At 36.1% G+C, this 20,241-nt stretch overlaps 1 protein-coding gene across 2 annotated transcripts in view; it reads right to left on the bottom strand.

The window, feature by feature from the left end:
• Positions 1-20,241, bottom strand: part of LOC120777402 — a 235,534-nt gene that overhangs the window by 169,379 nt on the left and 45,914 nt on the right. Inside the window, exon 1 of one of the 2 annotated variants that reach the window (XM_040108700.1) lies at positions 2,502-2,565. The exons of the other annotated variant lie outside the window; for it this stretch is intronic. The gene's annotated coding sequence lies outside the window, so the exon portion shown is untranslated. Of the gene's footprint in view, positions 1-2,501; positions 2,566-20,241 lie in introns of those variants that run through there. 2 annotated transcript variants of the gene reach the window in all.

Here is a 20,241-nt window from a genome sequence, read left to right as displayed (position 1 = left end):
CGCGCAGAACGTCCAAGCCGCTCCACGGGAAGACTTGAAAATTTGCGTGGGTATACTTTTAGTCCTGGAGAAGGTCCGAACGGCGGCCTGTTTTTGCAAAATCATCCTTGATTTAGCAATATATGTATAAGTATATTTATAACTGAAGAACGGCTGAGCCCATTTAAGTGAAAATTGGTGATGAGTTAGCTTGGAACCTCGGTACGGGCATAGGCTACTTTCTATCGTTTTATGTTAAAAGTCACAACAATTTATAAATTATTCAACAAAGAAGTTGCAATAAATTAAATGCATCAAATTTCTGGTGCCACAATGTTCAGAATGTTGGAAAAGCCTTCGGTTATATTTGTTTGTCGCGAGCAAGTGGTTTAAGAACTCGTTGATGACGAACCACGTTTAGGACGGCCATCAACACAAACTATTCAACTCGAAAAGAAAGGAAAAGAATTGGTACTTAAGAAACGACGACTAACAATCAGAGATCTTACTGGTATCGTTGGAATAGCGGAAGAATCAGTGAAAACTATTTTGAAAGACCATTAGGGTCTAAGAAAAGTGAAAGCACGATTGGTGCTAAAATACTAAAATTACTAAATGTTTTTGAAACACAGCGTGGCGTTAACGTCTGTCAAATAATGCTGTCCGACCTCCAGGATGCCAGTAAACAAATTTATACTGGCGATGTGTCTCGCATCTACGCTTAAGATCCGTAAACAGACGATCAATCTGCCGAACATAATGCCAAAGATGAGCCGAAGCCGAAAAAAGCACATCAAAGCAGGTCAAATCAAAGTTATGTTGACAGTTTTTTTCGGTTATCGAGATGTGGTGCACTTCGAATTCCTTTTGATCGGCCAAACTATCAACAAGGAATACTATTTAAGTATTGCGCGTCATTTGCGTGAAGCTATTCGTAAAAAGAGGCCGGAATTATGCGACGACCACTCCTGGTTTCTGCACCACGATAATGCACCGTCGCATACTGAATTGAATCTAAGTTAGTTTTTCGCCAAATTTTCAACCAATATCGAGCCGCAACTAGCTTATTCGCCTGATGTAGCTTCGTGTGACTTCTAGCTATTCAGCAAACTCAAATGACCGCTCCTGGGAAACCGGTTTGAGCAAATTTAAGACATTAAACGTGAACCGCTAAGCGCATTGACTTTAACAACTGTTTCGAGGATTGAAAAAAACGCTGGCATAAGTGTATTGGGCCAAGGGGAATTACTGTGACGGGTATGACACAGATTTTGAAGAATTAATTAAGAATTTTAAAATTACGAACAAAGTCTTACTGTTTTTCGTTCATAGTAGTATATATGTACAAGGTCTTTCGCAAAAGAAACAGAACTTTTAAATATATATGTTTCTGGTATGCGCCAACCTATTGGTGGGTATATGAAATAAAAATGTTTGATCTCTTGTTGACATTTCGTAAAAATTTTTAAGACAATTGATAAATGCTACAATCGATGTTATCGATCAAAAAGTGACAGCAGCTTTTGGTCATCGGTCGTAAAATGCAAAGAGCAAATATTAAATTTTGTTTTAAACTTGGGAAAACGTTTACTGAAATATTTCAAATGATGAAAAAAGTTTATGGTGATCAGTGCCTATCCCGTAGTAATGTGCATGAGTGGTTTAAGCGATTCCAAGAAGGTCGTGAGGACCTCTGTGACGATCAGAAGTCGGTCGTCTTCAGAAGTCAAAAATAAAGACAATGCTGATTTGTTTTTACGATTCCGAGGGTATTGTACACCGAGAGTTCATCCCACCTGGCCAAACGATTAATGCTGTGTTTTACCTTGGTGTTATGAAGCGTCTTTTGTCACGCATTCGTCGTGCTCGACCACAATACCGTGAGGCAGGGTCCTGTCGCCTATTGCACGATAATGCGCCGTGTCATCGGTCGACGCTTGTCACTGATTTTTTGACAAAAAACTCCATATTTACCATTAATCGCTCACCCTACTCACCTGACCTGCACCCTGTGATTTTTACCTATTTGGAAAACTTCATTTGCCCATGAAAGGACACTGGTTTCAGGACATTTCAGCTATCCAAAAGGCGACGTCCGATATTCTCAAGAGCATTCCGAAAAATGACCTTAAACACTCATTTGAAATGCTAATTGACCGGGCTAAACGCTGTATCGAAGCACAAGGAAACTACTTTGAATAAAAAAATATAACTTTTGAAAAATATTAATTTTTTGTTGTTGTTTTTTAACACTCCTGTTTCTTTTGCGGCAGACCTTGTATATACATATATATGATATATATGATCAGCGCGACGAGTAGCTGTACTAATGCCTCAGTTTTTGAGATATCTCTCTGAAATTTTAAACTCATTCCTTACAAACTAAGCGAGCAAAATCAAATTCATGGTTGGAAACTTATATATTTGTGAATTGTATTTTGGCATCCGTACAATCAAAGTTTTTTCTTGCTTACTCTCCCTTTGATTATGAGAGGGTTTTGTTTGTTCGATTCACCACTCACCAAGATTCGTTTTGTTCTTCACAATTATCTTACTCACTTGATAGAATGGCACTAAATGAATATTCAATGCAAGTGAAATCAAGAACTTGCAAATTAAAATTATTGATAGCTAAGTAACTTATAAATATACATAAGTACAAATATTTTGATTTAAATTTCTAAATACAGAATCGAGTTCGAATTTATAGTCTCAGCGTCAGTACGCAAACTGATAAGCCAAAAAGTCTTGAAATAAATCGCTTCTTTGTACACAAATAAATACGAATGTATTAATATAATATACTAATTTGTTATGCCTAATGCACTTTAGCATCATCAACGATCTCTCAACCCACAACTGATAGCAATTGTATTTCGTATTGCGCTCGCTATTAAGGTCTCCAAATATCAAATGAAAAATTAAAGCTGAGATTGGCAGAAACAATTTTTTTGTTTTTCATGCACCGTGGAAGAGTTTTTTTTTAATCCACCGTAACATAACCGGTATATTTGTTAATTTTAAATGAATCAGTTATAATGAGTAGTGCAAAACAAATAATTTTCTTGAAAAAATTCAAGAAATTTCAAATAAACGAATCAACCAAATTTCGAACAACTAAATATTCAATCGCAATGCCTCTCCCTCACTCCGACACACAAACGAATGATAGCACAGAGATCAAGTGCAAGTCCCGATTTGATCAGCGTTTTTGCTGTAATGCAAAATACCTATCTCATTCGACTTAAACTTCTTGAAATAATATGCTTTGTCTTTTTACAAACGCAAACTTCCGATTAGAATTTAAAACAAATTGAAAAGATTATTCACAACGCAGCAAAAAGTGAATGCCTTAGCAAGAAATGAATACACAACAGAGTCTTCGCGCCAACTTGTTATACTCAATAATTAAAAGTTTAAGACTATCTAGACGATTGATGAGTATAACGAGTGATCCAAGTAGATCTTTTCGTGGTGTGAAGTGAAGCTGTCATGTTATTTTTGTTCCGTATTGTTTTAGCATTTCACCATGAAAAGACTTACGCCTGAACAGTGTTTACAAATTGTTCAACTTTATAACGAAAATTTACTTTCTATGAAAAATGTGTTTCGCGCGCTTCGCTGAACTTATGGTCAACATAATCGGCCTACTCAGCGTACTATTCGCAACACCATCACCCATCTTGAGACCCAGCATTCATTATTGGATTATTTACAACCGAATAAACCATATCCAGCACGCACGAAACTTAGAATAGCCACGAAGACTGTGGAGAGTCAATTCGGCGCCGTTCGCATCAACTAGGACTGGCGTATGGAACGACTTGGTGCTTTTTACTTCGAGATCTTAAATTGAAAGCGTACAAAATAAAGCTTGTGCAGGAACTGAAGCCGCTCCACCTTCCCAAGTGACATAGCTTAGGCCTATGGGCTCTTGAAAAGTTTCAAGAAGATCCGACGTTTTCGAGCGAAATTTTGTTCAGCAAAAAGGTATATTTCTGGCTCAATGGGTATGTAAACAAGCAAAATTGGGACGCATAGTAAACTGAAGAGATTCAAGAGCTGCTATTCCATTCAGAAAAAATAACGGTTTGGTGTGGTTTGTGGGCCGGTGGAATCATCTATCCTCCTTTCTTCTAAAATGACGTCGGTGAGAACGTAACCGTCAATGGCGACCGTTGGCACACCTATCATATTGACCATTTGATGCCTGAAATTGAAAATAATGATCTCGACAACATTTAGTTTCAACGAGATGTCGCCACTTCTCACATATGACATAAATCAATGGATTTATTGAGAGAACACCTCGGTGAGCAGTTAATTTCACGTTTTGGGCCCGGTTGGCAACATTTAAAAAAGATAATCTTCAAAAATTAAATGACAAGGAATATTCTGTCGAATGATAATAAAAATTCGCCATTAAATTTGACGATTTTGTTTTTTTTTTCTTTAAAAAATAGGGAACCTCGAAATGTATCACCCTTTATATACCAACTGCTAGTGGAATATTCAGCTAAAACATTTTTGGTTTATTTTTAAATTTAATAATTCTAGACGGCCCCAAACTGCTCACTACTAAAAATATTTTTACAGGTATAAGTTCCGAAAAGCATCGTTAGATGTTTAGCTGACTGCCTGACTCCACTTCTTCACTTCTTAGTTTGAGTCTGTGGTAAATTTCTACGGATAAAATTTTAATCTGTGCAAGAATTTTTAGGATTTTGTTTTTCAAATCAATACGTAAACATAACCAAAAGTTTTTGTCCATTTCCTGTTCTTCTCGACCGTTATTTAAAATTTACGACTGCGGCAGCCAATACTTGAACCATTTACTTACTAAGTAGCAGTGATGCACTCAACTGTCCTCTACTCTGTTGTGAATTATACGAGTATATACAAGTATATGATAAATATAATATCGGGTGATTTTTTAAGAGCTTGATAACTTTTTTAAAAAAAAAAACGCATAAAATTTGCAAAATCTCATCGGTTCTTTATTTGAAACGTTAGATTGGTTCATGACATTTACTTTTTGAAGATAATTTCATTTAAAATGTTGACCGCGGCTGCGTCTTAGGTGGTCCATTCGGAAAGTCCAATCAAGAAATTTTCAGTGAATGGGCCCTAGAAAAGTTGGCAGAAAATCCGCTTTTTTATCGACAAATTTTGTTCAGCGATGAGGCTCATTTCTGTAGTTGAATGGCTACGTAAATAAGCAAAATTGCCGCATTTGGGGTGAAGAGCAACCAGAAGCCGTTCAAGAACTGCCCATGCATCCCGGAAAATGCACTGTTTGGTGTGGTTTGTACGCTGGTGGAATCATTGGACCGTATTTTTTCAAAGATGCTGTTGGACGCAACGTTACGGTGAATGGCGATCGCTATCGTTCGATGCTAACAAACTTTTTGTTGCCAAAAATGGAAGAACTGAACTTGGTTGACATGTGGTTTCAACAAGATGGCGCTACATGCCACACAGATCGCGATTCTATGGCCATTTTGAGGGAAAACTTCGGAGAACAATTCATCTCAAGAAATGGACCCGTAAGTTGGCCACCAAGATCATGCGATTTAACGCCTTTAGACTATTTTTTGTGGGGCTACGTCAAGTCTAAAGTCTACAGAAATAAGCCAGCAACTATTCTAGCTTTGGAAGACAACATTTCCGAAGAAATTCGGGCTATTCCGGCCGAAATGCTCGAAAAAGTTGCCCAAAATTGGACTTTCCGAATGGACCACCTAAGACGCAGCCATGCGGTCAACATTTAAACGAAATTATCTCTCAAAAAGTAAATGTCATGAACCAATCTAACGTTTCAAATAAAGAACCGATGAGATTTTGTAAATTTTATGTTTTTTTAAAAAAAAAAGTTATCAAGCTCTTAAAAATCACCCGATATATCCAAAGTGTAAAGTGGATTGAAGAATTTAGTTCTCGAGCCGGCGCTTGAAGGCAGTTGCATTAATGTTGTTGCATAATTATAATTGATATATCACACTTTATTTATCTTATTAAAGACTTCAGGCATCTGGAGGATGGTGTCATGTGTAGAAGTTCACGCAAGTGAGGAAAGTTCTCTAATCGCCATTCACTTGCGAGTGGCCAGAAACGATTCTTTTACATATGGCTCAAGCAGCTCACAACTTCGGGTCTTTGCCCAAGTATCCTCTGGGTATACTTCGAACATCCGTTTGCAAACGAGCTAAAGTGAGAAGGCGAAGCATCCTCTCCACAAGGTTGTGCGCTGGGTTTGGGTGCCCGCCACGTAAAAAACAGTACCAATGAAAAAAACAAAACAGCCTCGGATGAGATACCCCCCTTTTGATGACGACCATGGCAAACGAAATAAGGACTACGATTTAAGGGCTTGCACCTAGAACGTCCGGTCCCTTAATTGGGAAGGTTCCGCTGCCAGCTGGTTGTTGTCCACGTTAGAGTGAAAGCTGACATCACCGCCGTTCAAGAAATGCGATGGACGGGACAAGAACTGAGGCGAGTAGGTCCTTGTGACATTTTTCTACAGTGGTCATATAAAGGAGCGCAAATATGGAGTAGGATTTGTAATAAGAGTGCTATCATTCACTCCGGTGGATGAACGTCTAGTCACAATCCGCATCAAAGCGAGGTACTTCAACATATCGCTGATTTGCGTCCACGTCCCGACGGAACAGAAGGACAATGTGACCAAAGATGTCTTCTATGAGCGCTTAGAGCGGACCTATGAGAGTTGCCCCCGCTACGACGTCAAAATCGTGCTTGGCGACTTTAACGCCAGGATAGGCAAAGAAGGTATCTTTGGCACTACGGTCGGTACATTCAGCCTCCACGACGAAACATCCCCAAATGGATCGAGGCTGATCGACTTCGCCGGGGCCCGAAGTATGGTTATCTGTAGTACTAGATTCCAGCATAAGAAAATGCATCAAGCTACCTGGCTGTCTCCGGATCGAAAAACCACCAACCAGATCGGTCATGTTGTGATAGACGGAAAACACGTCTCTACTGTTTTAGATGTGCGTCCTCACATCGACTCGGACCACTACCATGTTGCAGCCAAGATACGCATCCGCCTCTGTGCAGCAAGAAACGAACGTCAACAAAAACAAGGACGGTTCTACGTCGAGAAGCTGCAATCACAACAGACAGTAGAACGATTTTCTTGTCGACTTGCACTCCTGCTCTCTGAGAGCACTCGTCAACAACTCAGTATAAGGGAACTGTGGGACGGCATTTCAAACTCCTTACGTACAGCTGCAACCGAAACCATTGGTTTTCGGAAAATGCAAAAGAACACCTAGTACGACGAGGAGTGTCGTGTCGCAGCGGAGAGAAAACAGACTCCCTACCTTGCAACGTTACGATCGACCACAACACGTGCGGGATGGGATAGATACCGAGAGTTGAAGAGGGAAGCGAGACGCATTTGCAGACAGAAAAAGAAAGAGGCCGAAATGCGTGAGTATGAAGAGCTTGATAAGCTAGCCGAAACTCTACGAAAAAATGAGGCGGCTAACTGAAGGTTTCAAGACCGGAGCAAACTCTTGTACAACCCCAAAGGTGATCTAGTCACCTTTGAATGTCATTGTCATTTTGATTGGTTCTCGAAACTATGTTTTTGAAGTCGTTTGGCAAGATTTGTTAATGGTGTATGTTTGTCACAATAAAAAATTCTAATAAAACATTTAATTTTTATATGAGAAAAAATTTAGTGATAAAAGGCTTTTTTTTTAACCGGAGAAAACCAAGTGTAACTCCTTAATTACTTTTTAATTATTTTGATTAAGCAAATTAATACGAATTTAAATACTTAAGTACCCAAGCGACAAGAGAGCAACCAATGCCAGTGCAAATATTTATTTAACATACATACCATATATTAGCACAGTTATTTGCACACTTGGGTATACTTACTAACCCACTATATGCAGTTTTTTACGTACTCGTATCCTCGATCCACGCAGATTTTTGCATTAGAAGTGGAATTTTCTCTCATATCCAATTGTCTGGCACAAATATTTAATTTGCTGACAGCTGATTGCCACTGCGCGCATTTCAATTCATTTCACCAACGCACCACGCACCAATAAATAATAAGTGTAAGTATATGTATGCATAACTATATTTACATACTGACATGTAAAAGCACATTTTGCATGGAGAAACGTAGGAAAACCTTCAGAGTTCAATGCATGGGAACATGACGCCAACTTAATTGCGAATATTATTGTCGTTGCTGTTTTTGTTTTTGCTTTTGGAAAAAAAAATGTTTGTATACCGTCCATACTGAATGTTGGCGATGTAGCGCTGGTATGGAAAATTTTTTCATTTGCGAAATTTCGCGCAAAACCCTAGGTTCTAGGTTGGTGTGACTGTCTGTATCATTTTGATTCGTACAAATTATCAAATTATTCAAAGAGGTTCGAGAACGCGTTGACGTCGAACAACGTCCTGGACGTCCATCACCAACAACTGATGTTGATTTGGCGAATAGTCTTGGATCTATGCTTACGATCCGGAAACAGACGATAAATCGGCGAAAGGTGAGCCGAAGCCGGCAATAGGAAATAATATTCGAGTGTTATGCGTCGTTTGCGCGAAGCTTTTCGTAAAAAGAAGCCGGGGAGCATATAGCTTCCATACAAACTGAACGATAAAAATCTGGATAATGGTCTTTTCATACCCTAATGTAGCTGTGAAGCGTTTTAAGGATTGGGTAAGGACGATTTTTATTATTTTTCTACATTCTAATGTTGTCATCACTTTCAAAAAGACAACTAAAAATGCACACGAGAAATATGCAATGAGCATACCCAATGCGCTCATTTGAGCGCAAAACGCCCACAGCGCTATACATATACACGCTGTATATACACATACAAACATACTATATTTAGTTTATGCATATATACATATACTTACATATGCATACATATTTATAATTGCATTCTATATATGTATATGTTGGTGTGCTGCAAGCCACATTGGAGCCAAGCCACATCGCCAAACAAATTAAGAACGAAAGTGACACTTGAGCAGGCGTTGCGTATACGCCCCGTACTGCAGGCAATAAACAACATCTATGAACAGCACAACAACAGGTGGGGAGGCGACAGGCGACAGGCGGCGTGGCTGTGGCGTGGCGATGATGTGTTGCCGCCTGGCAAGCGCTGCTTAGGCACCACCACTAGTCATTCAGCAAACTAACGAACCAAGTGACCGCACAAGCCAACCGACTAACTATCAAAGAAACCTTTTTACCACCAGCAGTAGCTGCAACAACAATGAGTGCAAACAAACCATGGTAACAGCATTAGACAATCAAGCCGACTATGCTTTTTTATGCAACTTTCAAGCTTTTAAGTACATATAAATATATTTTTGTCTATATAGATGATATATAATCATATATATTTATGCACACGTATGTCTGTATATATGTATATAAGTAGTTCGTATGTCTTTATATATAGCGCTTTGTAGATAGGTGTGCTCCAATTTACCTTAGCAGTAGTGAGTCACAGTGCAATCAACTCTCCAAGCAACTCAACAATTCAAGCCAAGGCTATTTTGGTCATTCCGAGTTATTGCAAAAGTAGGATAGTTAATGGTGAACGCATTCTTTGTGTGTACAGCTGGAGGAGGCGCTGCCATGAATGCATATTACATATGCATTCAATATTTTGCATGAGAATATTGGTGAATAACAATAAGAGAAGCAAATGGGTCTGGTAATGAACGAGGGCAAGATGAAATATCTCCTATCATCAAACAAACAGTCGTCGCACTCGCGACTTGGCTCCCACGCCACTACCGATAATCACAACTTCAAAGACATAGTTTCTTCTAACTTGGAACCTGCATTAACACCAACAAGAAAGTCAGCATAATCATCGAACGCAGAATAACTCTTGCCAACAGGTGCTACTTTGCACTCAGTCGGCAATTGAAAAGTAAAGTCCCCTCTCGTCGAACAAAGAGCAAATTTTACAAGCATCTCATCACCTCCGTCCTGTTATATGGTGCATAAGCATGGACGATGACAAAAACGACATCTGACGAGTCGACGTTACGAGTTTGCGAGAGAAAGGTTTTGCGAGCTTTCAGTAGCAATGGCAACGACAAATACCGCAGTCAATGCTATACGCTGGCTGGGTCATGTCGTCTGAATGGGTAAAAACGCCGCCAGCTCTGAGTATTCGATCCAGTACCCAACCGGCGGTAGTAGAGGCCAGGTGGAGAAGGGACGCTGAACCAGTGCAAAAGGAAGAACGACTGGCGCGCTGTTGTAAACTCAGCTATAACCACGTTAGCAGTGTCTACGTCAATAAAGAAGAAGAAGAATACAATATACATATGTATATACCCGCTTGTCGATCACTACTAGCTATAATGAGTTGTCTTTTTGGCTACATATCAGAAGAACAGCTTTGTTGGAAACAGAGGTCATCCCCATCAATATCCTCCAATTCAGTCACGAAAGTCATTAAACAAAGCTCTATAGCCTTTCCCATTTACCCATTGATTTCTTCATTTTTAAGAAGCCCATAGAGCACATGAAACAGTGACTTTATGAGGATGTGACGGTATCTCAACAATGAGGATTTGAGGTTTTATCCAACACTCCAAGTGGGACAAATTTGTTCATAAAAATATTTTTTTGAATTGTGAAATCATTCATAAAAGTGGAAGGACACACCTCCCACTAGCATGCGATGGCGGATGAACGTTTTCGGGTTTGTTGGGTGCTCGCTTGATGACTCACATTGTCTACGATAGCAGACATGGAGCGAAACCGATCCTGGTTGGTCCAATTCATCGGCTCTGCTCTATGCCGACGGAATATTGGGCGCAGAGCACGATGCGCTGCACCAACCGATCCATTATTTTGGTGATAAATTCGGGGATTTGTTAAGACTATTAATTATGAAATGGCAAAACCAAGTATAAATCAAGTAACAGCTCTCAAAAACTACCGAAAACTCCCAAAGAGTACTGCCTCATTGAAATCACTCTTCCGCAAAAAGTATCTGTTATACGAACTCTGATTCAATAATGAATATATCGATATATAGGTGCCAGTATATGTTCTTCTTGACTGCGCTTAACGTAACTTGAAGTTTTGATTTTTTTGCCGAATATGAAATATCTCATTAGAATTATATCGGTTAATATAACGACTCACCGTTTTGGTAAAAAGTGGTTGACAACGGTAAATAAGCTCTTCTAACCTGCCATATTATTCTTATTTTTTCATTACCTCAGATGATTTTCTTATGTGACTTACTCAACAGGTGTTGCTGGAAACCAAGCGTAAAACACAACTCCAACCAGCGAAAAATTGTTTTAATTTCTTTTATTGGGTGGCTTAACATCTTTTCTACATTTGTACATGACTACTTGTCAATGTTTTAGAAGTTTTACGCTTGTAAAGATTTAAGTGTGCCCACCTTGTTGCAATGTTTTTTAACATACATTTTGAGTATACGTATTGAAAATATTTTACGCTCACACTTCATATTTTAGTTTCATGATTGATGATTGGCAGCTTTTTAAACGTTTTTATACAATTTTCAATTGCATAATATATAAAATGTGGCGTTCCTTTTTCTACTAAATTATATTTTTAATATAACCTGCTCAAATATTAATTAATATTTCTTATTATTATAAGATTTTACGCTTTTACAATTTCCTAATTGAAGTTATATGATAAGCATAGTTTCTCCTTATTATATTTTATTTCAGTATCGGTGCTTTGTATTACAGTAGTTTAAAATTTGTTTAAGATTCTAAATACTTATGTATTATAATAAAATCAATTGCAGACTGCTTTACAATTAAAGTTCTCTTTAAATGTCTCAAATTAATGTGATAAGTTTTCCTATAAATATTGAAGAAGGCTGAAACCTACGGTGAGTACATAGTATTGTAAACAATCCAAGCTAAAGTATATTGTAACCAACTGGTGATGCAAGTAGAGGTACTTTTTTCAATAGATCACATGTGAGTCAGTCAAACTGTCTGCTATTTTTGGCATTTGTTTCAAAATTTGATAACCGACTATTTGATGCCTGAAATTGAAGCGCGTGATCTCGGTGACACTTGGTTTCAACATTTCGGTGAGCAGATAATTTCACGTTTTAGGCCGGTCGATTGGCTACCAAGATCGTGTGATATAACACTGTTCTGACTTTATCCTGTGGGGATATGTCTCAAGTCTATGCTGACAACATCGCTTCTATTCAGGACTTGGGGAGACCAACACGCGTGCCATTCGTTAGTTACCAACCAGAAATGCTCGAACCAGTTATCGGAAATTGACTCAAAGGCATGAACCATCTGAGGTGTAGCCGCGGCCAATATTTGAGAGATAGTCTTCTAAAAATAAATGCCGAAGAATGTTCCTTCCAATAATAAAAAAAACCTTACCCATTAAATTTGAAGTTTATGTGTTTTTCTTTAAACAAGTAGGGAACCTTGAGATGTGATTCTTTATATGCAAAACATTTTAAAGTGTTCCATGAAAATAATAAAATGTTTAAGAATTGAAAGGCAATGTGACTGCCACTAATTTAATATATATGTTTTATTTTAAATCATATTTTAAAGACAAAATAATAGTGTTTGAGTAATAACGAGTATTTCTTTCTCTACTTTGCCATAAATTCCATCGATAAAATTTAGTTGAATTTATAACTGAAGATTTACATAATGCTGTAATTTATGGCGCGTAATATTCTTATGAATGTTTGCAAATGAATATTCAAATGATATAACTTAAGTTTTTGGCTAATGCGCATTTTATGCTTAAAAATATTGGCAGAAGAAAATGCTGCTTTAATGACCCTAAGACTCCATTTTCTATCCATATTTAATTAAATATACGCCTATGGATTACAATATTTCTAGCAGATTATTAAAAAATATGGTCTTAGAGATCAACCGCTCCGACTCGACTATGAATGCTAAGATTTTCATCAACCAAAAATAAATATTCTAAATCTGCATATAGATTTGTGTCTTCGCTTAATTTTTTTTGATTTGAGAGAAATTCACAATAGCTTCATTGTTCATTTTACGTTTTAGTTTAAGGTTTTGCTTTGATAAAACTGTATTAAATATAAGCATATTTTATCAGTTGCTATGGTCGCTACCACAGTAATATTTAACATAAACATCTGAAAACTCCGTCAATTTATTGGCGTGTGTCTTCGCTTAGATCAGCTATTAAATCCGAGTTTCAAACCGACATTCACAATAACGTTACGTTATCAATGTTTTTGTTTTGACAGTTTTTTAAATAAAAATGAATAAACAGTAGCGAATGGCGCTTTAATATTGGACTTATCACATAATTTTTTATTCAACGTCCAGCCAGCAATCAAGAAAATAGTATAGCAGCCGGAGCTGAGAGTGTACACGAAGACAGTGAAGAGTGTATGCGGATTTTCACCATTAAATTTGAAGTTTTTGTGTTTTTTCTTTAAAAAAGTGGAGAACCTCGAAATTGAACACCCTTTAGAAATCTCCTGTTTTATAGTCAATAATTTATGTGACCAAAACCTTTTAATATTCTTTGATGTATTTTATGGTAAAGTAAACGAATGTGAACAGTTTTTCTAATTAAGATAAATTTCTTTCGCAATAAATATCCACTATATATCCATGTGGGGCAAAAATTGAAAACTGAATTATCCATTATATATACTATACTATACTTTTATTGAATGAAATACAATATTAACCGATTAGAACATACCGTTTAAGGTAAATATTCAAAAGAGTTCTTCTTTTGTTTATGAAATAAAGCGCATTTTTCCAGACATTTATGCAGCCTAAAATCTTTCTTAAACTAACTGTTATAGTTTGTAGTTAAAAGTGTTATTATAAACAAAATTACAGCATCTTCTGACGAGAGTGATCACTATAGGCAGATGTTGGTCTACAATTTAAGATTCTTTAAAAGTCGAAATTTGGCTTCTGACTTGTATAGAATTTTAATACTTTAAATAGATGTTCGTTCAACGATACCGTCTTTGGTCAGTGTTCACTGACTTCCACTTTTTTGTTGAAGAATATGACTGTGTTTTAATTATTACTTCCATAAGCGTTAAGTTTTGTAAAAAAGCTTAAATACTTCGAGCTAGCTTTCCATGACAAAAAAAGTTAAGCATTTTCTGGCCTCTTTTGGAAAAAATTTATATGAAATCTTGCTTTCTTTTTGGGCTGAAGTTTTAAGCAATACTTTTCTAGAATTAATTGAAGCTTTTGGCAGCTCTTTAAGCTTTAAGCTTCGGAAAAAAGCTTACATACTTTGAGCTAGATATTTATGACAAACGAAAGTAAAGTTTTTTCTAGCCAGTGGCGTAGCTATAATACTTCGGGCGCCCAAATTTACAACTGTGGAAGACCTACAAGTTTCAGGAGGTGGTTCAAACAAAAGTGAATTTTTACAAAATACCTTCGATATTAAGTATATAAAATGTAAGAACTAGAGGCCACGAATATTCTGAAGTTCCAAAATTCTCATAATACAGTTTTTGAGGAAATTGATAGTAAATTTACAAGACATCTTATTAAAAGCCATAGAAAAACCCATTTTCAATTTGCAGGAATTTTTGACCGAATTGGAGTTTTTAAGTACCATTTTGCCGCCCCCCAAGACGTAGCGCCCGGGGCGGCGGCCCCCTTCGCCCCCCCCCCTAGCTACGCCACTGTTTCTAGCCTCTCTTAGAAAAAATATATAGTAATTTTGCGTTTCTCTTGGATCGATATCTTAAGCAATACTTTTCTTAAATGAAATAGAAGCTTTCGACAGCTTTCAATGACAAGAAATTTTCAAAATGTTAGAACTTTTTGGAAGTAGGGAGTCTGTGTTATACAGGATTTTAATATTTTTCGAGACTGATTGCTACTTTTGTAAATTTTATAAATCCGTGGAAAAGCTTATATACTTTATGGCAGCTTTAGCTCTATGACTAACGCATGTTATTTGCATTTTCTAAGAGTGTAAATTGTTTGTGGCATAAACTTTTTCAATATTTTGAAATTTGCAGCATTCGAATGATACTAAAGCTTGTTTTGCAGAGGGCAATTTTAAAATTTCTAGAATAGATGTGTTATCCTTTGATTCAGTCGCTGAGTTGCGGTGAGTTGTTTTGTATTTTTCCGCTGTATATCCAATATCTCTCTGTCGAGCCACTGCTTGAAGGTTGTATGATTAAGATTAAGAGAGAGAAACTCAGCCTCTCTGTATTGCTTGAAGACTTTATTTTTTATATAAATATCTTAATAATAAAATTATGGTACCTCAGAGTCCGCCCTTTACGTTCGGATATAAAGAGCGAAATTTAATTAAATGCGGAATTGGGTCAGTTGCTCGCCCAGAAAAACAACGCACATACACACACATGTGAATGACACGCACACAGTGCAACTCAGCAGCAGCGGGTGAGAAAGAAGAAGAAAACCGAGTGGAAAATGAGTTCAGCTGAGGAGCCGCCGCTGTGGTTGAGGCCAACGAAGTCTTGACTGTAAATGGTTGCCACTGAGTAGGAAACACATATGGCTACGAGACTAAGGGGTACCGCAAGGACCAGCAAGTGAGTCAAGCCGACGAGCTGGCGATTGCTGTTGAGACATTTGAACGGTAAATAATAAAATGAAGCGAAAGCAAAAAGAACTAAGTAATGAAGATATTGGAGAAAATCGAATAGCATAATCAATAAAATCAGCAACAACAACAACAAGCTGGTATTAATAGAAAATATGAGCAGCATGCGTGTCTAGCGCACGCTTCCGCTACAAGCTGAGCACCGAGCCACAAAGTATTTCTTTTGCTACAATCTTGCTGTTCGCCAAACTCCCCCGGGGTGCATGCGGGTCAATCACTTCCGGTTCCGGCGCACAACTCAATTTCAGCCCCAGCGAAGATAAAGCGAATCGAAACGGTGTCAGAAAAGAACTGCTTGCGGCAGCACAAGCTATTAAGCGTATTAACGGATGGGACACAGAAATTGATTTTATGGAATAAAATGAATAATTTGCGTTTCATAAAAAAATTCAACTCACTTTTTGAACACATGATATATTGGTGAAGGTATGTGAGGAACCTTAATTAAACACAATGTAAATATCTTCTTCCATTAACAATGCGTGATATTACCAGCAGATTCATCAATTAAAGCGTCAGTTAATTTTTCGCTAAAAACCTTTTGCTCGGCATATTTTCCAATTTGTATGAAATTTGTTTACAAACAATGTTTTCTTCAATGATCAGCTTATGAATTAATGGTCTTTGCAAGGACTGCACAGAAACCAAAAAGACGTTTTTTGACAACCCATAATCTATTATACTTGCGTAATATATGGTAATGATTTCACTCAGAAACTAAATATAAGTCTTGGCATAATTTAAGTACATTAATGACAGCCGAAAACGTTTAAAAAACATTTTTTCATAAAAAACAAAAACATAATTTTACACGAAAAAACAAACTTATGCATATAATTCGCTATACCTTTAGCCAAAAGTATACTCCCTTTATACTATATACCTCACAACCTCTTTAAAGTCACATAAATCAGTTCCATTTTTGCTTTTTCTCCTCTTTTTACTCTGACATTCATAAAAGTTTCTGCAAAATAATGCTTAAAAAGTTTTGCTGTCAGTCTTAAAATGCTTTTTAATGCCACTTGTGACGTCACCTAAAGTGTAGAATGCAACGAGTGCAACAGGAATGCAGCAACAAAAAAAAACACAGCTTTTATATGTTAAAACGATGTCTGACAACAACTTGTGAACTCAAGTTGTATAATATGTGTGTATACGAGTATAACACAGCAGCTGCCCTATGTGCAGCTATACTCGTATATATATAATATGTGACCAGATGAATTTACATGCTTGCATATATGTATGTGTGTTCCAGAAACATAGAATATGCTCTTATAATATATAACATATATACATCATGTACATATGTTTTTGTTGAAAACAATTTGCCTTAATATCCTGAAGTCAGTCTTATCGAAAGTGCTTGCAAATCGCAGCACGAAATTGACATTCGATTGTGCTAAGTGGCAATATTGAAGACAATACTCGTACACACTCACGCCAATAAAATCGCAGCAGAAATCAATGCTGCACTTATTACAAATTTGCAGCAAATTCATTCTTTTTGAAAGGTGTTTGTGAGTAACAATGAAAATTACTTTCGTAGGAAATTGCCAATATGAAGAAATTACCATCAAATAGCTTTGGAAGCAAGCAGACAACAAGTGTACTAAAAAGGATATTTATATCAGAGTGAAATGATTTCTTTAAAAAAAGCACACTAATTGCTAAGAAAATGCCAATGTTTTTTGTGAAGTGCAATCCATACAATTAAAGTTTCGAAAGTAATAAATATCATGCAAACGACTTCTCATTGCAAGAGCGAGTTCGATGAACTCAATTTTCGAGTACTTTTTTCCACTAAATCAAATCGTATGTCATCAATAGCACTTTCAGTACTGACATTTAAAGTTTGAAGAGAGTCTGGTTTATTGCTAAAGACCAATGACTTCAAATAACATTACAAGAAGTAGTATAATGGTGTTAAATCAAAACTTCTTGGAGGCCATTCAATGTCACAATTCGTTTGTGGCACGTAGTCATGTCTTATTGGGAACAAATGTTGTCAAGATCAATTTCTGGCAACTGCGACCATATCCAAGTTGGTTATCATCGATCTATGCCGCTCTCCATAGTCAGTAATGTTGTCACCAGCTTCATTTCGAAGGAAGTACGAACTGATGATTCCTCCAGACCAAAAACCACACTAAACTCTGAATTTAGAGGAAAGTAATGGTTGTTCATGCATAATTTGTGGATTGGCTTCACACCAGAATCGACAGTTTAGTTTATTTAACACACACTTCAGCTGAAAGGGAGCCTCATCGGAGAAGATAGATTTCTTAAATAAATCGTTATCGTTTTCAAGTTATTCTGCGGCAAAATCAACAAATTCACGACGTTTGAAGTGGTTCAATGGCTCCAGTTCTTGAGTGAGAAGAATTTTATACGAATGCAAGCCTAAATCCTTACTCCAATTCCAGCTTGTAGTTGGGGACAGTTTCAGTTTTTGAGAACGTCTTGGAATTGACAAATTGGGGACTTCAGCAACACTTGCCTCAACGGCAGCAATATTTTCTTACTTCGAGCGGTTATTTATCTTATTGGCATTTCAACATTATGTAAAGAAAATGAAAATTCGAAATTTTCAACAATTCGACGAATAGCGGACAAAGGTGGACGATTAAAACGACAACAAAGTGGCAAAAGCGCACGAAAAGTTGCAATTGGATAACGATTATTTTGATAAACGTTGTTCTCGCGTATATCTTCCATGATGAAATTGTAAGCATCACTGAATTCAATGAAAAAAATTACATATCATGGCATATTAAAAATGATCGAAACGTCACTTCCCTGTTGGAAAACCCGGTATATTTAGAGACAGATTCTAATAAAATAGTAAAGATAAGAGAGTTTAAAAATATATTGAATAAATGCTCGTTACTCTATCGGCTGGTACAATATGATATCGCGCACGTGTTGAGTGGCAGCAAAGCAGGGTTGCATAATGAGTTTTTCTAGGAACACAGGGCAAATGTTTTGACATTCTTTATAGTTGGATATTGTTATTGCTTAGACTTTTTATACGTAAATCATTAAAATGTTATTAAAATTTCTTAAATCGATGTAAACCAAGCAAGAGGGTTGCCAGCTGCAATTTTTATATTCAATACTCAACTACTTCAATACATATTTTCAATTTATTGTTTTATTCAAACTTATTGTTATGTGTGAAACTAATTTTATTTAATTTTCGTTAAAAAGGCGTGAAAACTGAACAATTTATATTTTTATAATAACATAGTTTTATATAAGAAAATTTTTATACATAATTAAACCATATAGCAACCAAATCGAGTTGCCAAATGAAAACTTCCTTTAAAAGTAAGAAAGATATTTAGTTCTTATTATTAATATCCAACATATATTTATATCTGAAATTAATTTTATTTAAAATACATACAACCAAAAAGGGTTGTTATATGTTAAAAATAATATTTTTTTGGATGTGTGGCAACCATGTTATTTATGTTTTTGGAAATTATTTAGCTAACATTTTAAATTTTTTTTACTTTTTAAATACGAAGTTTTTAAACTAATAAATTTTAATTAATTAAATTTAATTTTATAGGCATGGTTGCCATATATTTCATATTTTTATTCGTATACAATATTTTAATGTTGAATTTTTGTTCTTTATTTTTTTTTTAACATGTTTCTTGACGCTTACAAATTCAAATATTGAAATTAAATTTAAACAAATTTATTAATATCAAAAAGATTTCTAAAAAGACTATTTTTTTAATATTCACATACAGTCATATATAAACAAATTAACCAAATCAATTATATAATATACTAAAAAATTTTGGGGTAACTCTGAGACTAATTTTTGATTTATTTGCGAGTCTTATCGAACTCTGATATTTAATTGATATGATAAAACAGACATATAAATACGTGGGTGTGAAGTATATCCATACAAAATATATGCAAATACATATAATTTAAGTTCATTGCAACCCTAAAAAAAAAATGAATTAAATTGTAGTCCGATATTCCTGAAGTTATAAATAAAATATAAATTTGTGCAACAGTACGGTAACCCTTTAATAAACTAGCTATTTGAAAAGTGGATTGTTTTAGTTGTATATGTATATATATATCTTTATAAATATAAATCTTCTGACAGTGTGTTTGTAATAGAACTGTTCCTAAACGGCTTGACCGATTTTGTCGAAATTTTTTGTGTGTGTTCAAGGAGATTCGAGGATGGTTTAGATTCACAATTCGGTCCACTGTTTAATGCTTTTTTAAATTAATTTTTAATTTGTAATTAATTGCTAATTTTGGAATGTTTTACATTGGATCCGATAGATTGCGCTACCATCGCAGTATCCAATATTCAAACCTTAAATTGGCGTAAACGTGCAATAAACAAAACGATGCCAAAGTAAAAGGCGACATCTGTAGACAAGTTTTCATAATGTGGACAGTTTTGTTCGTTCTTAAGTAATAAATTGGGTGATTCAATACGTCTATGGGTAGCTATAACATTTTTTTCATATCTGCTAACTATTGAATGGGGTATCTTGACAGGCAATTTAAAAGTGCTAAAGATCTGGCATACCAAAATAGCG

The sequence above is a fragment of the Bactrocera tryoni genome, chromosome 5 (genome assembly GCF_016617805.1).
Source record: "Bactrocera tryoni isolate S06 chromosome 5, CSIRO_BtryS06_freeze2, whole genome shotgun sequence".
NCBI classification, from domain to species: Eukaryota; Metazoa; Arthropoda; class Insecta; order Diptera; family Tephritidae; genus Bactrocera; species Bactrocera tryoni.
The sequence above is the reverse complement of the archived record's forward strand: the minus strand, read 5'-3'. Positions and strand labels throughout refer to the sequence as shown.